General features: G+C 38.8%; 1 pseudogene; it reads left to right on the forward strand.

The window, feature by feature from the left end:
• The first annotated feature begins 2,261 nt into the window (after positions 1-2,261).
• Positions 2,262-7,751, forward strand: LOC141582637 (protein S100-A11 pseudogene; annotated as a pseudogene).
• Positions 7,752-22,093: the final 14,342 nt, after the last annotated feature.

The following is a 22,093-nucleotide window of genomic DNA, read 5'->3' on the forward strand; positions in this document are numbered from 1 at the left end:
GGAAATCATTTCAAGCAGACTGTAGGATTAACCACTGAAGGGTACAAGGGTTGCCTGATACTAATAGTAGTTGAGAAGAATACCTGGGTAGAGGAATTAATTAGAAAAGGTACAAGAAAGAGAATCTTTTCATGGGCAATTAGAACAGAGCTTAGGGTGCTAGACTGTGAAATCTAGTTCTGAAAGATTTCATGGACTCTTGGAAAGAAACATGATGAATCAGTAACTAGTGTAAGATGTAGTTACAACTTACCAAAAAAAAGAATAATGGGCAAAGTTTGCTGGAGCAGGACCCCATCTCCCATTTTTTTCTTCTGTACTCTTGTTCTCTTGGCCATCTTTAGTTTATCCTTCATAAGTTGTTTTCATCCTTTCCTGTGGGAAATAGACCTGACTGGCCAACCACCAGTAAGATATTAATGAATGAGGCCCGGCATGGTGGCTCACGCCTGTAATCCCAGCACTTAAGGAGGCTGAGGTGGGGAGATCACGAGGTCAAGAGATGGAGACCATACTGGCCAACATGGTGAAACTCTGTCTCTCCTAAAAATACAAAAATTAGCCGGGAGTGGTGGTGGGTGCCTGTAATCCCAGCTACTTGAGAGGCTGAGGCAGGAGAATCACTTGTACCCAGGAGGTGGAGATTACAGAGAGCCAAGATCCAGCCTGGTGACAGAACAAGACTCTGTCTAAAAAAAAAAAAAAAAAAAGATGTTAGTGAATAAACATATTTTTTCACCCCACTCACAGATATTTATATTTTTAACACCTGGGAAAGACAATGTTTAATTCTAAGAAGTGATTGCTAATTTGGGGTATTAGGCACCATAAAAAAACAGTTAAGGGAGGTCTTGAGTACAGATTTTTCATTCATTTTATTTGCACATTACTGTTTTTGATACAACTTCAAAATATTTTATTCTAAAACATAAACAGACTCCTTAATTGATAATTTAATTAGTTCCCAAAGCAACTCATTTATTTCTGGGACAAGCTTTGGACTTAATCAGATATTTTAAATGATAAACTATTTAGATAATTATACATAACATCACTGTTTCACAACAGTACAAATTAAAAAGAGACATTTTTTAAACATGAATGAACTAACCAATCATTTGACAGAAGTTGCTGTGTATCCTCAGTGCTTAGTCCTGGAATAGTGGTGGCAGTTTATAGGAGCAAAACTCCTTTATGTACTGGGAAGCACACATTTTATTTCATAGGTACCAACGCAGAGGAGGCAGCAGTGCCCACCTGTAACAGAGGTCTGTAGGGGTAAGCCACAGCCCATAGCCTAGCTGAAGTATAGCTACCACTCTGATTTGGGTGACCAGGTCACCTCAGCTGAAGTTGTATGTCCATAGAAGTGTCCTTTGGGGATTTAGAGGAGTCCCATCTGCTAAATTTGAAGGGTTGGTGATCAATGCTCTCAAACACACTCTATTGCTAAGTCAAGAGTCACAAGGATTTATCACATGGAATCAATCCATTCATTAGTACAGGAAAAAGATATTCAGAAATTTAGCGAAGGATACACAATAAGTGCCTATAGTCTATGACAAGTACAACTTATTTCACTTGCTGGCTTATTTGTAGTAGCATTCGCTGCAGCAGCATTATAAAAATAATTGAGGACCTGGGCATTTCTGGACAAAAACAACCTTGAAGCCAGTGAGTTGTCTTGTACCTTTATGTGACAAACTGCAGCTAAAATCCTCAGCTATTCCAGGATTGGTCTGCTGTATTGTAAATCCAATTCCTGTTGAACTTTGATCATTTTTAAAGCCATATATGAACTGTCCTTCATCTTAGAAGAGCAGGTAGAAAACAGCAGGGTCAAATGCCGGCTAAAAACACTTAAAAGTCCCTTCCTCTCTCAAGCTGGTGCATAGGATGTGAAGCTGGCATATGGAGCAGATTTTGAGCCAAGTCACCAAGGTAGGCTTCAAGGGCTTGCCATCAGTGCGGTCCTAAAGGCCGTGACTCCAAAGGGCCCCATGCTTGGGATTTCATATTCAGTCATCTTCATCTTGAAATTCTTAACAATATTATTTTTTATTTGTGTTATTTAAGTGAATTCCAGTGGGACAATGGAGCGTGCACCAGAGGCTTGGGGCTTCTGCTCACTTGTGATCTTGTCTTTCTTTACCTCCGCCCCTACCCCAGGGGTTCTCTGTCTCCGTTTGACCTGGTCACATCAGTGGGGGTACAGCAGGGGAGGGGGGATTTTGTCATTACCCACTGCAGGGAAGGTTGGGGTTGGGCACTTGTCTCTTGGTGTCTCAGGTGGGAAATGTCAGCAGCTGTCTGCGGGGGCTGGCAACTCCATGACTTGTTCAGTGGGTGACTTAGTGAAGTGAGCCTCTCATCCATGCCCCCTTCAGGTGCCCAGTGTGTTGTCAGCATGAATGTTGCAGTCTTTCAGGGATCCTCCGTTCATGTGGTTTGGGGCTGGGAGCCTCTGGGAAGGGCAGATTGACTTTCCTGCCCCCACTCAGAGACCAGCCAAGCTGGCAGCTGATCAGCTAATGCTGAGTTGTGGGGCACCACCCCATCCCAACTCCATATCTGTGGGGATCTGCACTTGCCCAGTGAGTACCCTAAGGCCTAAAGGAGGACATTAAATATCTAATATTTATATCTAGTTATACGTATTAGATTATATCTAATTAATATCTAATATTAACGTCAAATATCTAATGAAACACCATGACAGGAGAGAGACTGAGGAAGAAAGAAAAATGTTTTATATTTCAGTAGATTTAATGTCACCTTTCCCCTGCTTTTTGAACAAAGTGTCAAAGTGTCTGTTTTTTCTTTTTTTTAAGGGATAAGGTTGCTAGCAGCCACATGTGAGAGGGAACAGAATAGCCAGATGAGGGCCAACTTGATGGTCATTGGTCCCACAAGTGATGGATGTGAAAGGCAAAACTTATGAAAGACAGGCTAATTTGTGGACACCCACATGGGAGAGGGTGCACACTGCTGGGTAGAAAACTCAGCATCCCATGGGTGACGGGTCTTTACTTTGAGAGTAAATTTTATTTCATCTTCCTTTTTGCAAATGAAACATAAGGAAAATGTAACAACGACCTTTGAAATGTTTTGTAAGAAGTCCAAAATGTGTACATATTCTGCAAACCCCACTTACATCTGTCCTACATATATTTGTTCTTTTATTCAGCCAACATCAAGGAATAACAACAGCATACGAATCAGACTCTTAGCATTATTATTTGATGATAAAAGCAACTTAACTTGCTTTGTGGTCCAGTTAATAGAATCAATTTATAAATGTAAGTCTGAAGAAGCCTTAATTTAGTACACAAACAACTGCAAAAGTGGGAAGTACTTATATAAGATATAATATATATTAAATAATACTTGGTAGTTAATGTATTTATTTTCAAAGGCACATTAATTCAGAATAAAGTTTTAAAAATTTATCTGAATTCCAACTTGTTACTTTCCAATATTGATATTTAGTATTCTCATGTGCTAGAAAAATTATTTTGCTTTTTCTCTGTGGTAGCATACTGTCAAAATTCCAGTTTATCTCAGTAAGTTAAGGATGCAATTCTTCACCTTGAACTCTACATTTTCTTAAGTTTAAGGTGCCTCTCAATGTATTATTTCCCTGATACAGAAGGATTTATACTTATAACTCTTAGAACATTGTGACGAAAATATCCCTGATTTTCTTGGTCCTGAAGAGATCATTCTTTAGTCTGTACTGAGCATTTGTGTTCGATTTTCATCTTAGTTACCATGGCATAAATAACATGAAAAAAGCCACGTTAGAAAATGCCCTTTTTCCTCTCTATTACTGCGACGTATTTTTTTTTTTTTATTTTTATTTTTTAGACAGAGTCTTGCTCTGTCACCCAGGCTGGAGTGCAGTGGTATGATCTCAGCTCAGTACAACCTCCACCTCCCAGGTTCAAGTGATTCTCCTGTCTCAGCCTCCCGAGTAGCTGGGATTACAGGCACCTACCACCATGCCCAGCTAATTTTTGTATTTTTAGTAGAGATGGAGTTTCACCATCTTGACCAGGCTGGTCTCGAACTCCTGACCTTGTGATCCACCCACCTCGGCCTCCCAAAGTGCTGGGATTACAGGCGTGAGCCACTGTTCCCAGCCACTGCCAGCCTTTTTATTTGTCAGTTAAAATGTGATAAAGATATTTATTTAAGGTTACTAAATTGGGGAGAGTTAAACATCTACAGATATCTTGCCACATTTTGATATTTCTAAATATCCAAGATTGTATTACATCTAAAAGAGAACAACGGTTTTTCAACTCTTTCCTGGTCTCTTAGTTTAACAGCCTTGGTTAGTGATCTTTACTCCCTTTGGGGTCCAGGTGGCCAACCAACCAGTGTTTAAGTGAGTGGTGGGGAACTATGGCCCACAGGCCAAACTCTGTCTATTTTTGTAAATAAACTTTTGTCAAAACGCAGCTATACCCATTGTTGCCCATGTTTGCTCTTGTTATAAGAGCAGAGTTGAATAGTAGAGACAGAAACTGTATGTCTTGCAAGGACAGAAATATTTACTATCTGGACCTTTCTAGGAAAATTTGTCAATGAGTGCTTTGTTGATAATCTGCTGCATGCTCTGTCTTTTTATTCCTGTTTAAAAAGAGAAGCAAGATGTGTCCAGTTTCAGAAGAAAAATAATGTGAAGTAGGCATCATATAACAGTTTTGTCCTTTTACTGTTGACATTCATCCACTGAAATATGTATAATCTTTCCATCTTTCCATTCCCAAGCAAGTGGAAGAAGTATAACATTGACGTGATTATTCAACTTAATACCACTTTTTAAGCTGAAAGGTCCTCTTATGGTTATAAAGTCATTTTTAAACTTAAACCGTCAAGGCAAATTGGAAAGAAAAATCCTTGTTGTCAATTAGCATTTTCTTAAAATTTCTTTAAAATTGTAAACCAAGCATTTGAGATGTCAAATTTTATTGTATACCAAGGAATATAATCTTATTTGAGCTTCAAAATAATCATTTGAAGTACACAGGGATAAATATTTCAATTTTATGGAAGAGGAAACTGAAAATAAGAGTTTCCATGTATACGTTTTAAGGTTAGGGTTAGTAAGTAACAAGTTGGGTCCTAATCCAAATACTGATGCCTGTTTCAGTGTTATTTCTCACTGCCTTGTAACATCATCCATTTTGTTTTACTGTTAATCATGGCGCGTACTGTGATTAGTTCCTGAGAGTATCCCAACTGCCTGGTGGCTTATGTGCTTATGTGTTTGATTCTCATACAGTTCTTTGAGGTGATTGCTGTTATATACATTTTATAAAGGAAGAGACCACATCAGAAAGGCTGAGTAACTTGCCCAAGATCACACAACCAGTAAATCTGGTGTGAGACAGGGTCTTGCCCTGTGGCCCAGGCTGGATTACATCACCCCTCGCAGCAGCCTCAACCTCCTGGGCTCAAGGGATCCTCTCACCTCACCCTCCTAAGTAGCTAGGGACTACAGCTGCACACCATCATGTCCAACTCATTTTTTAAAAGTTTTTTTAGAGACAGTGTCTCACTGTGTTGCCCAGGATGGTCTCAAACTCCTGACTTCAAGCAATCCTCCCATCTTGGCCACCCAAAGTGCTGGGATTTACAGACAAGAGCCACCGTGCCTGGCTGATTACTCTATTTTCTTAAAAATTTTATATCTAAGAGCTCTCAGCACCACTCCCAGCCATAGATTCCTGTGCACCTCGCTCAGCTCCAACATGGCGAAAATCTCCAGCCCTACAGAGACTGAGAGGTGCATCGAGTACCTGATTGCTGTTTTCCAGAAGTATGCTGGAAAAGATGGTTATAACTACACTTTGTCCAAGACGGAGTTCCTGAGCTTCATGAATACAGAACTAGCTGCCTTCACAAAGAACCAGAAGGACCCCAGTGTCCTGGACTGCATGATGAAGAAACTGGACACCAACAGTGATGGACAGCTAGATTTCTTAGAATTTCTTAATCTGATTGGTGGCCTAGCTACGCTTGCCATGACTCCTCCCTCAAGGCTGTCCCTTCCCAGAAGCGGACCTGAGGACCCCTTAGGCCTGGCCTTCAAATCCACCCCATTTCATTCCAGCTTTTCTATCATCATCTCCACAGCCGCCCACACATTACCCCTTGAGCCCAGCACACCAGCCACCTCATGCAGGCCCCACCTGCGGATATTAAAAAAACAATGTCACTTTTTTAAAACATGAAGAAAAAATTTATATCTAGCTACTTTTCCAAATTAAGTTATTAATTCCAATCAGATTTAATAGAGTCTCACTGATTTTCTAAATGTGTAGTCAAACCATCCACAGTTATTTAGGAAGACATTTGGATACCTCTAAGTAGGGGGAACTTACATAAGTCAGAAATTCAAAAGCCATAAATGATGGCTACATAAGATTTTCTAATTCTCACAAATAATAATAAAACAATGCATATACTGAGCATTATTTTAAGTAGTTTGCATTTAGAAAATGCCTAGAATATGCTAGCTAAAAATTAGTTCTGCTACTTTTGACAACTATTAAGGCCAGCTAGCAATCTCTGTCTTAGGCACTTTTGCAGCTTTCAGTCATGGAAGCAGGACCGAAGCCAAGCAAATATGAAATTTGAGAAGAGGTAAGAGTTACCAGAGGAGGAAAAAGGAGCCCTGAAATTTCCTAGAGAGAAAAACAAGCAATGTGGGAGCAGTAGGGCCAGAAAGAAACCCAATACATTGGTGAACTCCATTGTAGGGAGCGCAATTTAAGAGGGGTGGAAAGGCCTCAAAACTTTCTTTTTTAACCTTCTGTAAGAACAACAGGTTACCTTAGCTCTGTGGAGGCACCTGTGTGTGGTTGTATGTCGGTGAGGAGGTGGAAACAGCACTGGCATTTGTCTTCTAATAACATGATCAAACTGCCATTGTCTTGAATTTAGTGCAGACTTCCGCCAAGCTACGTCACCTCTTACTTGATACAACTTGAGACCATCTCCCATCATAAAGAATGCTTCTTAGTCTGCCTGGGGTCCTGGGATATTCCATTTCTCATGCCAAAGAACCACAATATAACGTTTTAAACCGGTTTATCCTTCTAGAGTCCTGTTAACAAGCCTAATAACAGAAACTTGATATCACCACAGCGAATATTAACCAATATAATAGCTAGTCTCTGTATTCTTTATTATTCCATCTCTTGCTACCTAGAGAATTTGCATGTCACATTAAGTGGTGTTGCTGGTATTAAAATATATGAACAATCCTGAAATGTTTGTCTTAAAAAGTTGTGCTCAGCATCTTGCAGATAACAGTCCCCTCCACCAGAGGTCTCTAGCTCACTGACATTATCTGAATTTATAATAGCTCTTCCAACAGGATATGCTAAATCTGTGCAGTCCAATACAATAGCCACTAGTCCTATGTTGCTATCTAAATTTACTTAGCTGCCCTAGCCACATTTTAAATGCTCAATAGCCACATGGGGCTAGTGGCTCCAGTATTGGCTAATATGGATATCTAACATTTCCATGACTGCAAAAAGTTCAAGTGCATATGTTATACTAAGGGCTGTTAAATTAACTCACAAATGTAGAAATAGAAGTTTGGGAACAGTGTTAAAAGGACAAAGAAGCAGTAGCTCTCCTGTACTGTAACTGAATCCTCCCTTTATCCAGGTGGTATCCTGAGTGGATGAAGACAATGTTCACTGTGATCATATTCAGCTTCCTCTCCCCTCACAGCCAGCATGTTATATTACTTTATTCTAATAATTCATAGATATCATTTCAATTATTATTTGATTGAGAAAATCAGGGCTGGCAAATTTTAAGAAAGAAATATGGTTAGGTGAACCCTGTCTCTACTAAAATTATAAAAATTAGCTGGGCATGGTGGTTGGTGTCTATAATCCCAGTTACTTGGGAGGCTGAGGCAGGAGAATAGCTGAACCCGGGAGGTGGAGGTTACAGTGAGCCAAGATTGTACCACTGCACTCTAGCCTGGGTGACACAGCAAGACTCTGTCTAAAAAATAAAAAATAAATCAGAAGGCCTTAATGCCATCCTCAAGTCTACCCCTAACAAACTGAGAGCTCTAGAGAATGTTGTTGAACTTCTCTGGGCCTGCATTTGCTCCTGCATAAGGTGAGTGGGCAATTAGATGTTCTCTAAGACCTTAGACACTTGAACCCATACCCACAGTGTAGCAGGGCTATTGTGTGTACTCCTTGTAAGTAAAACTAGTCTCTGACCCATCCAAGAGGTTCCAATATGCTAAAACACGTAGGAGGCTTCTGCCTCATGTCAAGATGAGCTCTAAAGTCACAGAATAGTGTTGTTCAAAATGTAAATGATAAATGAAATTGGCTGGTTGTTTAGACCATATTAGAAGATAATTTCTATTTTTATATTTTTTTTCCTTTTACTTGAGATTTTCTTCTTAAGGGATAGTACTAATTCCATTCTTTATTGCTAATAAGTTATGAGTAGTATATCACTGCAGTGAGAATATTTCAAAATAACACTGTGACTTTATTCCAAAGACCTCAGTTATAGACTTACTCTAATTTTGTGGTCATTTCTTATTTGTTTATTTTTTTTTGAGACCAAGTCTTGTTCTGTTGCCAAGCTGGAGTATAATGGTGCAATCTCAGTTCACTGCAACCTCCGCTGCCCGGTTCAAGTGATTCCCCTGCCTCAGCCTCCCGAGTAGCTGGGACTACAGGTGCACACCACCATGCTCAGCTAATTTTTGGTCATTTCAAAAACAAAAACAAAAGTCTCCCTTGGCAGATCCCTCAATTATTCTTCTCTATAAGACATTCATTGAAATGGACATCACTTTTTTCATAAAAACATGACACGGACTATATTCTATGTTCCATATATTCTCATAAAACAAGTAGGATTTTTAATTATTTTAAAGAAAAAGATGAGCTTCTTTTCAGTTTTCAGATTCCAGCTTATCTCAACCTCTGGATGAAAATATTTTTACATCTGAAGTTTCTCTTGCAGTTAGCATTCATCCTTCAGTAAGTGGGCCAAATCCTTGCTCACTTGGATGTAGCCTACTTGCATGGAGACTCCATGCAAGTGAGCAAGGGTTTGGCCCACTTACTGAAGGATGAATGCTAACTGCAATTATAACATGTTTATAATTCACAGAGGGCTGAATATGGGGAGAATAAATAAAACTGAGCTTAAGGAGAAAAACTCTGTGGGAGGGAGGTAGCAGATGATTAAAATGGAAATGGTGGTCAGGAGCTTCAGTTGTTTTCCCAGGTGCTTTGGTGGCAGAAATTAAAAAAAAAAAAAAAAAAAAAAAAAAAAAAAAAAAAAAACTTTTCTATCAAACCCCACCTGAATTCTTTCAACTACAATGATGCAAAGAAAATACACGCTAATTATGAGCAGAAACATTATCTATTAATATGTTAATGAAGCAGGTTTCCTAATGGTGAAAGACCTGAATTTTAATAAAATTTTAAGAGCTTCTTGATTACGTGTTTGTTAGTCGATATGATATTTAAAATTATCTCTAGGTGGCTTTACATGGAATAAAATCTACATTAGAACTGTATTCTAAACAGGCCTTAATGAAGCAGGTGAGGATACCATCTGTGACATGAACACTGTCAGCCAGAAATTCACTTCAAAAGAAATGTAAACTAGTTAACAGGAAACATGTTATCATATCTGCCAGTGTCAGCTTTCAATGTAGGTAATTTATTTATGCATTTACTTGCTAATTTTTTCAAACATATTTGCTTATGAAATAATCTTCGATTGAATTAATGGATACTGCCTTTCAATATTGGAAGGGTTATTTTTCATTAAAACAAAAACAACTCTAGTGTCCTGTTTTGACAACATCCCATACATAGACGAAAACGGTTTTATCCACCCAAACCCCATTATTTTTGGAGAAAAAGATAGTCACCAAAAATCCAAAAGTCAAACCAGAATGAGTATAGAAACCTCACTGATGTGCCTCTATGAATAGAAGAAACTGTGTAATCTTTTCTCCAAGATGATTGTGGCATCAAAGTGACTGGTAATCCCTATCTGCCTCTCTAGAACTTGGGTGAAGGCAGCTGGCATCCTCTTTGATTTTGCATATTAGAACCACTTGGCTCTGATTAGCAGCTGGGCCTGGTTTGCCACTCAGAGTTCCTGAAGACAGAAAGACCCTGAGGAGGCAGCATGGAAACTTGAGTGTAAAACACCAGTGCTATGCACCCAAAAAGCTTGAGAGGCGCTGGGCTGGAGAGCCTGTGAGTGTGCAGTAGGCTTCATCATATCATTGGGAGCACTTGGGGTCTGGAAGTTGGTGAGGCCTGTGTTTTTTCCATTATGTCTGAGGCAGTGATGAAGGTGTTAGTGAGGGAAAGTGAAAGCTAATTCTAGAAACAAAAGAACATCGTTAAGAGCCCCCGGCTCAAGTGCCTTGAGCGCCCTTAACCTAACCCGCCAGGAATGAAGGGAGGTGAGCAAGGACCTCTAGCTCTCACCTTGTCACTCTGAGCTCTGAAGAGAGTCGGAAGAAGAGAGGTTATGGCAGGAAATCATTTTCGAAGGAGCAGCCTCATCTGGGAAACCAGCAAGGGCTTCCTCGGAGTAGAGGTCCTTCCACAAAGGTGATGTCTGGTCACTAGGTTTCTTAACTTCTTGGGCACTTTATTTATTTAACGCTCTCAATAAAATATACTTCTGAGGGAGTCATTAGAAAGTGCAGGTAATACTCCCTTAAATTCTGGATAGTGTGCCTAATGAGTTTCAAGGGTTATTTTTAAGGTTGATGAGAAATAATTCAATTGAAGGTAACTGGCCATTTAGATGGATTCTAATTGGGCCCTGGGTGAATTTCTTTGAGGGCATGCTGCCCTCTAGGGGTGGAGACACAGTGCGTGGAGGGAATGAAGATTAGAGTTTTCATAAAAATGGTTCAGTCTTTCGATATAAAGCATACACAATTCTAAAGGCCTTAAAGCAACATCAGAGCAATATATTCTTTTTCCCCTTTCTTTCTTTCTTTTTTTTTCCTCTCTTTTTAAGATTTGCTGTCTGTCATGAAGTGGGGTCAGGATGGAGAGAAAACATTTAGGCATGTTAAAAACTCTTAATTCTCCCTCTTCTGATTATTCAGTGCATGTCTCTTAACCTGTATTGGGTGGCTACTTTGTGTAGGCCCTCCTGTGTGCATGCCTTTTCAGAGTAAGGCTTTTGAGGCATTTAACTTTTGCCTCAATTTTACCGACATGTTGAAGGCCATGAAGCTTGGCAACTGCAGAACCTCTATTTGAACCCATGTTTTCTTATTCCAGAATCAGTACAACTTCCATTTTGCCACCAGCAAAACACACATGGCTTTCCCTTAGCCTTTCAAATAACTGGTTGTTTGACTGTTTCTGTGCTTCCAATTTTCTACGATAATTATGAATTCAGTTTTTTAATAAAGGAAAGGACTTATAGATAAATACATGACAACCATACATTTTATCATTTGGCAACACTTTTATTCAAAACTTCAATTTTGCTAACACACGTACAGAGAAAAACAAATATGAAAATTCATATCATAGTACAGGCCAAGGGCCAGAGAGAAATTAAAGTCCTAAAGGCTCAGGGAGTACACCAGAAAAACTTATAATAATAGGAAATAAAACTGGAGACACAGTAGACTGCAAGAAAACCAGCAGCAAATGAACAGTAAAATTCTGGTTTCCTGCAGCTGTGGTGTTTAATATGCCATAGGAGGACAGACGAGAGAATCTTAGACCTTTCCAGGTAGGATATGTGTTCCTTGCCTGGAGGGTGCTCCCAGCCACAACACTTCTCCTTTCCCCTCTACCACACCTCTAGCCCACACTAAACAACATCAGCAACAAAAACGTCAGGGCAGGCTATAAAACCCTCCTTGCAGCTACAGTTGCTGTGTTAGTGGAGAGTTTGTGGTGTGGAAAGCCACAGCACAGAGAACAGAAGCCATTCTTGGAGTAATAAACAGCTGCAGCTGGCACCTTCCACACACTGTGCCCTCTACAAACACACACGCACTCTCACACACACACACAAACACACGTGAATAAATAATAGCATCGCAGCATCTTAGATTTGAAAAGGACTTTACCAACTGGTTTTCTCATCCAACTATCTAACATGCACAAATCCTTGCCTGACCTTCCTTAGTAATCTTCTTTAGCAGCCCCCAACCTCTCTGACACCAGGGACCAGTTTTGTGGAAGATAATATTTCCATGGACTTGGGGGTGGGGGAGGGTGGGTAGTAGTGGTGGTTTCACTATGATTCAAGCACATTACATTTATTGTGCACTTTATTTCTATTATTATTACATTGTAGTATATAATGAAATAATTATACAACTCACCATAATGCAGAACCAATGGGAGCCCTGAGCTTGTTATCTGCCACTAGATGATCCCATCTGGGGGTGATGGGAGACCGTGACTGACAGATCATCAGACATTCTATTCTCATAAGGAGCACACAGCCTAGATCCCTCGAATGCATAGTTCACAATAGGATTCATGCTCCTGTGAGAATCTAATGTTGCTGCTCATCTGACAGGAGGCAGAACTCAGGTGGTAATGCCAGCGATGGGGATCGGTTGTAAATACAGATGAAGCTTCTTTCACTCACCTTCCTGCCACTCACCTCCTGCTGTGCAGCTGGGTTCCTAACAAACCATGGACTGGTACTGGTCTGGGTCTGGGGGTTGGGGACCCCACTCTAACTTTTAGCAAGTGTTTGCCTAAACTAGTCACTTAAATCTACCTTTATCTTGACATCTATTAGTCCTATCTCTGGCTGGTGCTGGCAGATTTGATATCAAGTATTTATAGTCAAATGTATTTCCCAAATTCTGGTTAGTAACACATAATATCAAGGAAGAGTCTTACCATCCCCAGTGACCACCCCCATACAGAGGGCATGCGCACCAGCTTGATTGCTTTTCTGATGAGGGAGCTGATGTTATCAGCAATGTTCACAATTTCTGAAAACATTTTCTTGAAATGGGAAAAGCAATGCTGACAAGGTTCCAAACAAGAGAAATCTAAAAGTGTAGAGTCCCCTCCTTTTACAAAAGGAACTGCTAGAGGAAGAAAAACATCTGTTATTTAATGCTTAAAGTTGCCTTGGAAAAAGTAGCCTGGATATCCCCCTCTTTTAAACAAACTCAGTATACAACAATCTGCTAATGTGTATGAGGTATGTGTGTGTGTGTGAGAGAGAGAGAGAGGCAGAGACAGAGGGTGCGGGGGAGTTGGATCTCTTGATCGCTTCCTCTGCTGTCTAACCTAATATGTTCTACCGTAATTTTAGGCTATTTTCTCTAGTCTAGACCTCAATCAAAATGTACTAGAGCTACTCAGCACCTTCACAGCTTCTTTCTGATCTCTTGTTTTTTTTTTTTTTTTTTTTTTTTTTTTTTTTTTTTTTTTTTTTTTTGTAGATGTGTGAGTAACTTCCTTTCCTATAGAGAGGTATCTTCGGCATTTGGAGATTTCTTTCTCAAATATTTTCAAAATTTTATTCTTTCTCTGGAAAAGATGATTCAAGCCATAGGTTCAGAAAAATGGACATGTAATATTTGTCACCTCTGTTTAATGCCGAAAATGAAAATAAATCTCACTAAGTTTAGAAAGTATTATTGCACAATTTTTTTCTTTTTTCTTTCTTTCTTTTTTTTTTTTTTTTTGGAAACACAGTCTCTCTTTGTCTCCAGGCTGGAGTGCGGTGGCGCAATTTTGGCTCACTGCAACTTCTGACTCCCTGGTTCAAGTGACTCTCCTGCCTCAGCCTCCCCCAAGTAGCTGAGATTTCAGGCATGTACTACCATGCCCAGCTAATTTTTGTATTTTTAGTAGAGATAGGGTTTCACCATGTTGGCCAGGATGATCTCTATCTCCTGACCTTGTGATCCTCCTGCCTCAGCCTCCCAAAGTGCTGGAATTACAGGCATGAGCCACTGTGCCTGGCCTATTTTTTCTTAATAACATCCCAGTCCTGATTTTAAACAAATTTAAGATCAGAGCACTCACTGTTACTGATGGGTGTATTAACTTTTTTGGGCATAAAGAACTAAATGGCCCAGAATGAACTTACTGAGAAGAAATTTCCCAACAAAATGCTGTATTTCCTCTTCTCTCTTCCTCTGGAGAATAGTTTGGTTCCAATTCAGTGTCAAGAATGGTTTATGACCTCCCCAACCTAGCTCCAACTGAAGTTATCCCTGCAGAAAAAGTGTTAGAAGCCTGAGGCACTTCTCAAACCATGTCAGCTCAGGCCTCTTCTGGGAACACCTAAATCTCACCCAGGCCTGGTCCTGTAGCATTGATACTTCATTCATTTACATGCATTTTAGATACAATTCCTAAAAGACCGCCATAGGCCATGCAGTGTACTAGGTGCTACAAATACAGAGGTGAATGCAACTTACATGGTAGCTGTCCTCGTGGCAAGTGACAGAAGTAAATAGGCAATGACAGAGTGTGGTTAGAGCTATGATGGGAAAGCAGAGTGCTATGTGAAGATTGAGTGGGTCCCCTGAGCCGGCCTGGGTTAGAGGACAGTCAAGAAAAACTTCTCTGAGGAGGATATGCTTGAGTCCATTTCTGAAGGATCCTTCGAAGTTAGAACAAAAGGGAACAAGTGTGAAGAATTAGAAAAAGGAGATTGATGTTTTTAAAATGGGGGAAATTCAGTATAGCTGATTACACTGTGTGTGTGGTGGGGAAGCAGGATTTGGTGAATGTAGGGCATTTAGGGGAAGTGACTTATGGTAAGAAATGAGACTAAATATTAGCTAAATCCCATGTTAGGAAGTTTCAACTTGATTCTTTGAATAATTGGTAGTCACTGCAGAGTGTAAGCAGATGAGCAACATGATCAGACACGCATCATATAAACATTACCATGACTAGAGTGTGAAGAGGAAAAGTAAAACCAGCAGCAAGAAGACTGCAGAGACCCAGCTGCAAGAATACAGCGGCCCATTCACTACAGTGGCCTCTGGACTCATGACTGGACCAAGCCTGCCAGGAATCACTTTGTCTCCCCTCTTTCATTCCCTGATGAAGACAAGTCTCGGTGAGGTTGGTCAGTTCGTTACAGTTATGTATTAGACTCATGCTTTTTTTTTTTTTTCCTGCATTTTATAATGCTTTGAGAACTTGGGACCTGCTCCTCCCAGGGTTAATTAATTTCTAGAGATAGCAAACAACTTGCCTGTGAGCATGCCTTTCATGCAAACTAACAAACCAGTTCAGAACTCTTACTTCAAACCATCTCTAGCTGGTTTTTACACTTGAGAAGGCAATATTCCTCTGCTCTAATCACCCCAGGGCCATGCAGTGGACAACTGAGGATCATCCCAATAACCCAGAGCCCATAGAAATGATTCAAACCATCCAATCCTAACCCTGCTTGGCTGATTACCATTTCTCTCCCATCTTTTCCCATGACAACCACAATTGAGGCTTTTCCCATGCTTTTCCTTTTCTTTTTCTACCTCCCAACTGACCCAAAGTTCGAAATCTATATGGCTCTGTATGGTACTGCAAGCCCCTCCTCCTGGGAACTGTGAGAAACAAACTACCTTTTCAGTGGTGACTGTCTCTTGATGTGTTAGCCTCACCATACTGGAATAAAAACTGTGTCCCAGGACATTTTCAAACAAGTGTATTTCACCTAGAAAGCCCCACACTGTCTACAAAAATCTTAAGAATTCATAACTGATTTTATTTTATTTTATTTTTTGAGACAGAGTTTCACTCTTGTTACCCAGGCTGGAGTGCAATGGCACAATCTCGGCTCACTGCAACCTCCACCTCCTGGGTTCAGGCAATTCTGCCTCAGCCTCCTGAGTAGTTGGGATTACAGGCACGCGCCACCATGCCCAGCTAATTTTTTGTATTTTTAGTAGAGACGGGGTTTCGCCATGTTGACCAGGATGGTCTCGATCTCTTGACCTCATGATCCACCGGCCTCGGCCTCCCAAAGTGCTGGGATTACAGGCTTGAGCCACCGTGCCCGGCCCTAACTGATTTTATTTAAAGTGTTAAACAGTACTCAATGGTCTTCCAAAATAAAAATAAAATGCTAAATAGGATTACTCAGTGCTCTTACATGTCATTCTACTTCTGCCATCTATAGTAGTTTTGTGAGTTCTGGAAGAGAGTTAACTGTTTTTTGCGAATCTTAAATACAGGCAACATTAGATTTAGAAATCTGGAGATCATTGGTGGCCTTCATGCAGAGAGTTTCAGCAGACTGGTGGGGCAAAGTCTAACTGAGGGACTTCTCCTTTGACCAAGGAGAATTACCAGTAATAGGAATTGCTTCTCAATTATAAACATCTCTAAATCTTGATAAAAATAGATGAAATAATGGCTTTCAGACATTGGACAATAGGCAGCATAGAACTGATCATTCAGAGAAGGAAAACAAATGAGACGTACTTCAGGATGTCCTAGCTTACTACTGAGAGCCAGCTTTCAGCCAAAGTGCATGGAGGGAAACATAAAGAACCCGACACACCTGCTGAGTTAAAGAGCTCAAAATCAGGTCTGAGGATACCAAAATGGCTAGAGCTTGTAAGTAGAGTACCAAAAAGGAGAGTGTTGCCCAGAGAAAAACCTCTGAATATCTTAGGAGGAGTCCCTTTGAGACTTTGGCTGAGTATTGATCTGAATATAAATAAGAGAAAACATCCCCAGGCTGGGAAAAGACTTTCCAGACCAATTCTGAAGATCCCATAGAACTGGAAGGCCTTCATGGTCCCACTAACCAAAATCAAGAGACTCCATGCATTAGTTAGCATCCTGAGAAGGCTCATGCCTAGTGATGGAACTCAATTAGTCACAAAGTAAATGTTTCTCTGGACCACTCTTAAAAGAAAGCTTAGAATCCAGCCTTAAGTGATACCTAAGTACCTTAACTGATGCCAGGAAAACCAAAAAACAAAAAACTCTACAATCTTTTTTTTTTTTTTTTTTTTTTTTTTTTTTTTTTTTTGAGACACAGTTTCGCTCTTGTTACTCAGGCTGGAGTGCAATGGCGCGATCTCGGCTCACCGCAACCTCCACCTCCTGGGTTCAGGCAATTCTCCTGCCTCAGCCTCCTGAGTAGCTGGGATTACAGGCACGCGCCACCACGCCCAGCTACTTTTTTGTATTTTTAGTAGAGACGGGGTTTCACCATATTGACCAGGATGGTCTCGATCTCTTGACCTTGTGATCCACCCGCCTCGGCCTCCCAAAGTGCTGGGATTACAGGCTTGAGCCACCGCGCCCGGCAACTCTACAATCTTTAAAGGAATACAATAAAGCCAGTAGCAAAGAAAGCAAAATTCACAATTCTGTGTCCAATGAAAAATTACCAGGTCTTTAAAGATGCAGAAAAATATCATCCATAACCTGAATAAAAAGCAATTCATAGAAACAGACCCAGAAACGACATACATCATGGAATTCATAGACAAGAACCTTAAAACAAGCACCACAAATCTTATGGTCAACATGTAGAGGGAAACATAAACTTGATGAAGAGAAAAATGGAAGATTTAAAAAGAGCCAAAACCAAACCAAAACAAAACAAAACAAAAATAAATTTTAAAAATTAAAAAAAATTAAAGAGCCAAATACAACTTGTAGAGGTAAAAAATGCAATACCAGGAAAGACAACTGAACTTGAAGACACTGCAATAGAAACCCACCAACATGAAGCACAAAGAGAAAATGATACTGAAAAAAACAGCACAAAATTTTAAGTGAGTTGAGGGACTAATCAAAGTGCCTAATATTCATTTAACTGGAGTCCTAGAAGGAGAGAAGACTTGGGGAGGAGAAGCGGATATAACATGTAATTGAAGAAATAATGACTCCCCAAATCCAAATTTGTTGAAATTAAACATAGTGATCCAAAACCCCAAGCAGAATAAATATAAATTAAACCTCTTTAGGTACATCATAATCAAATTATTGAAATACATTAATAGTGAGAAAACATTTTAAAGCTCTCAGGGGAAAGAGATGCACTACATAAACAGAAACAAAAAATTTTAAAAACTGACAGCTGACTTACCAGAAACCACATAGGTCAGATGACAACAGAACATCTTTACAGTGCTGACAGAAAAATAAAATAAACTGTCAACCCAGAATCCTACACCCATTAAAATATCTTTCAAAAATCAAGGTGAAATAAAACCACTTTAAGACCAACAAGGGGGGAGGAGTTGCTATTCTACAAGCGTAAAATTTCAGTTCTGTAAGATGATTAAGTTCTACAGATCTATTGTCCAACATTGTACCTATAGTTAACGATACTGTATTGTACACTTAAAACTTTGTTAAGAGGGTAGATCTTATGTTGTGTTCTTACCACAATTTTTTAAAAAAAGAACAATGATAACAAAAGCTGAGAAAGTTAATTGCCGGTAGCCGTATACAACAAGAAATAAAGGATTCCTGGATCTACACAAAGAAATCAGTGCCAGAAATGGTAAATATGTGAATACATGTAAAATTTTCTTCTGATTTAGAAAATTTCTTTAAAAGGTAATTGACTATAAGCAAAACTAACAGCTCTGTATTATAGGGTTTATAGCATACATAGAAACAAAATGTCTGAGAACAATAGCACAAAGGAAGGAGGGGGATTTTGAAGGATGCCATTGTAAGGTTCTTAAACTATACATGAAATGGTATAATATATTTTGAAAGTAGACTGTGATAAGTTAAAGATGTATACTGTAAACCCTAGAACAACTATCAATTTTTTGAAAAACAAAACAAGTACTGCTAATAAACAAGTGGAGATAAAATCATTAGGGAAATGCAAATCAAAATCACAGTGAGGGCCTGAACATGGTGGCTCATACCTATAATTCCAGCACTTTGGAAAGCCAAGGCAGGAGGATCACTTGAGGCTAGGAGTTTGAGACTAGCCTGGGTGACGTAGCGCCTCATCTCTACAAAAGATTTTAAAATTAGCTAGGCATCATGACATGTACCTCTATTCTTGCTACTCAGGAGGCTGAGGTGGGAGGATCACTTGAGTCCAGGAATTTAAGGCTGCATTGAGCTATGATTATGCCACTGCACTCCAGCCTAGATGGCAGAGCAAATCTCTATCTTAAAAAATAAATCACATGAGATATTACCTCACACCTGTTAGGATAACTATTATCAAAAAGATGAAAACTAACAAGTGCTGGAGAGGATATGGAGAAAAGAGAACGCTTGTGCACTATTGGTCGGCATGCAAATTAGTAGTCATTATGGAAAACAGTATAAAGATTTCTCAAAAAATTAAAAATAGAACTAGCACATGATCTAACAATCCCATTCTTGATATATGTCTGAAGGAAATAAAGCAGTATTTTGAAGAAATATCTGCAGTGTTCACTGCAGCATTATTTTAAATAGTCAAGATATATAAACACCCTAAATGTCCATTCATGGGTGAATGGATAAAGAATATGTTATATAGAGAGAATGGAATGTTTATTCAGCCATAAAAATGAAGGCAATCCTGCCATATGCAACATAGATGAAACTGGAGGTCATCATGCTAAGTGAAATAAGTCAGATAGAGAAAGACAAATACTTTATAATCTCACTTATATATGGAATCTAAAAAAGTCACATTCATAAAATCAGAGGAGACTTATAGTTATCAGGGGTTGAGGGTAAAGGAAATGGGGAAATATTGGTCAAAGGGTACAACTTTCAGCTATAAGATGAATAAGTTCAGAGATCCAACATAGGGCACGGTGACTGTGGTTAATAACACTGTATTGATTAACTGAAATTTGCTAAGAAAGTAGATCTTAAGTGTTCTTGACACACACAAAAAACTTAGCTATGTGGAGTGATACCTGTATTAAGTTGGTTGTGATAATCATCTCACAATCTACATGTAAAAGAAATCATCATGTTGTATACCTTAAACATATACAATTGTATTTGTCAATTACACTGCAATAGAGTTGGAAAAAGTAAAAATAGATAGTGGAGATAAAAACAGATCATTTAAAAAATCCTTAGTTAATCCAAAGGAAGAAGTATAAAAGGAAAAATGAACAGATGGGACAAATAGAAAAAAAATACAAGATGGTAGCGTTAAACCCAACCATACACCAATTACATTAATGTAAATGTCCTAATCATTCTAATTACAAGGCAGAGATGTTGATATTAAATAAAATATATTTTAACCCAATTACATGTTGTATACAAGAAATTCACTTTAAAAATCGATTTCTAACATATTAATCTATGTAAAAGCACATAGATTAAAGTAAAAAGGATGGAAAATATATAACATGCAAAACACTGATTAAAAAAAAGTCAGAGTAGCTACATTATCTCCTGAAAAAGACTTCCAAACAGGGGTAGGTTGGGGGGTGGGAGGCTAGGGGAGGGACAGCAGAAATATAGATCAATAGAACAGAATAGAGGGTCCAGTAATAGACCTACATAGATAATCAGTTGATGTTTAACAAAGGTACTGAGATAGTTCAAAAGGAAAGGATAATTTTTGATAATGGACTGGGATCATTTATCTATGGTTACAGTTGGGAATGCAAAATATGAGGAAATGTTTATACTGGTAAGGCAACTAAGTATCTGGATTTTAAAAATGAACCCTTACCTCCCAGCAAAATTTAACTTTAAATTGATCATGGACTTAAACATAGGAGGTAAAAGTATACAGCTTCTAGAAAAATATCTTCATGACCCTAGATTCATAAAGATTTCTCAAAGCATAATAAGCTTAAATCAAGGAGATAAATTATCAATAAATTAGATTTCATCAAATACAAGTCATTGACTGAGAGAAAAATATTTGCAAAACTAACATCTGATAGAGAATTTCTATCCAGAATACATAAAGTACTCATAACTCAATTTAAAAAAAAAACAACAACCTGTTTGTTTTTTCAATGCGCAAAGTATTTGAAGAGGCATTTCACCAAAGAATATATATGATGGCAAATAACCACATGAAAAGATGCTCAACATTATCAGTCATTAGATTAATGCAAATCAAAAGCATCACATGATACCGCTACAGCTAACACCACTAAAACTTTAAGGCTGATAATTTCAGTGTTGTTGAAGACAAGGAATAACTAGAACTCTCTAGTCATCATTGAAATTGAAAAATGATACAAACAATTTGGAACACAGTTTGAGAGTTTCTTTTGCAGTTAAACTTATACCTTATTATATAAACTGGCAATTGCCTTTGTTAATATTTACCCAAGGGAAATGAAGGTGTATATATACACACAAAGACTTGCTTATGAATGTTCGTAGCAACTTTACTCATGATAGCCCCAAACTGGTAACAGTTCAAATGCTCATCAACTGGTGAATAAATAAATAAATCATGGTACTAGCAATATAGTAAAATAATATTCAGCAATTACAAGAAGTAAAGAACCACAAGAATGAATCACAAAGTATTATGCTAAGTGAAAAAAGTCTAACAAAAAGGCTACGTGCTTTATGATTCCATTTTTATAAAACTATAGAAAGAGCAGAACTATAGCTATGGAAAGCAGATCAGTGGTCATCAGAGGCTGGGGATTTGGAGAGAAAACTGACTACAAACGGCATGTGGGAAGTTTTCAGGGATGATGTCAGTGTTTTTATCTTAATTGTGGTGGTCGTTTTGTGACTATTTACATTTGCAAAATGTATCAAATTGTTGAATTTTATTATGTGCAAACTCTGCCTCAATGATGACTATATCAAGAAAGAATGGAAGGGAGAAATCGAAGACTGAGTACAGACAAAAGAATTTAAAGAGTTTTGCTAATGATAGTTGGCAAAAGAAGAAGGATCAACAGAAAATACTTTTATTTTTAAGATGTGGGATGGCAGGCAGCATGTTTGTATGCTGATAGGAACAGTACAGTAGAGGAAAAATGATAATAAAGAAGCAAGAGAGCAGGGTCACTAGAGTGATATCCTTGGAGTAGATAGGAGCAGGGACTGCTCATTTACAGTAACAGTTGGGAAGACAGTGTGTAATGGAACACTTGCCA

Source organism: Saimiri boliviensis, chromosome 2, assembly GCF_048565385.1.
Source record: "Saimiri boliviensis isolate mSaiBol1 chromosome 2, mSaiBol1.pri, whole genome shotgun sequence".
Lineage (NCBI taxonomy): Eukaryota > Metazoa > Chordata > Mammalia > Primates > Cebidae > Saimiri > Saimiri boliviensis.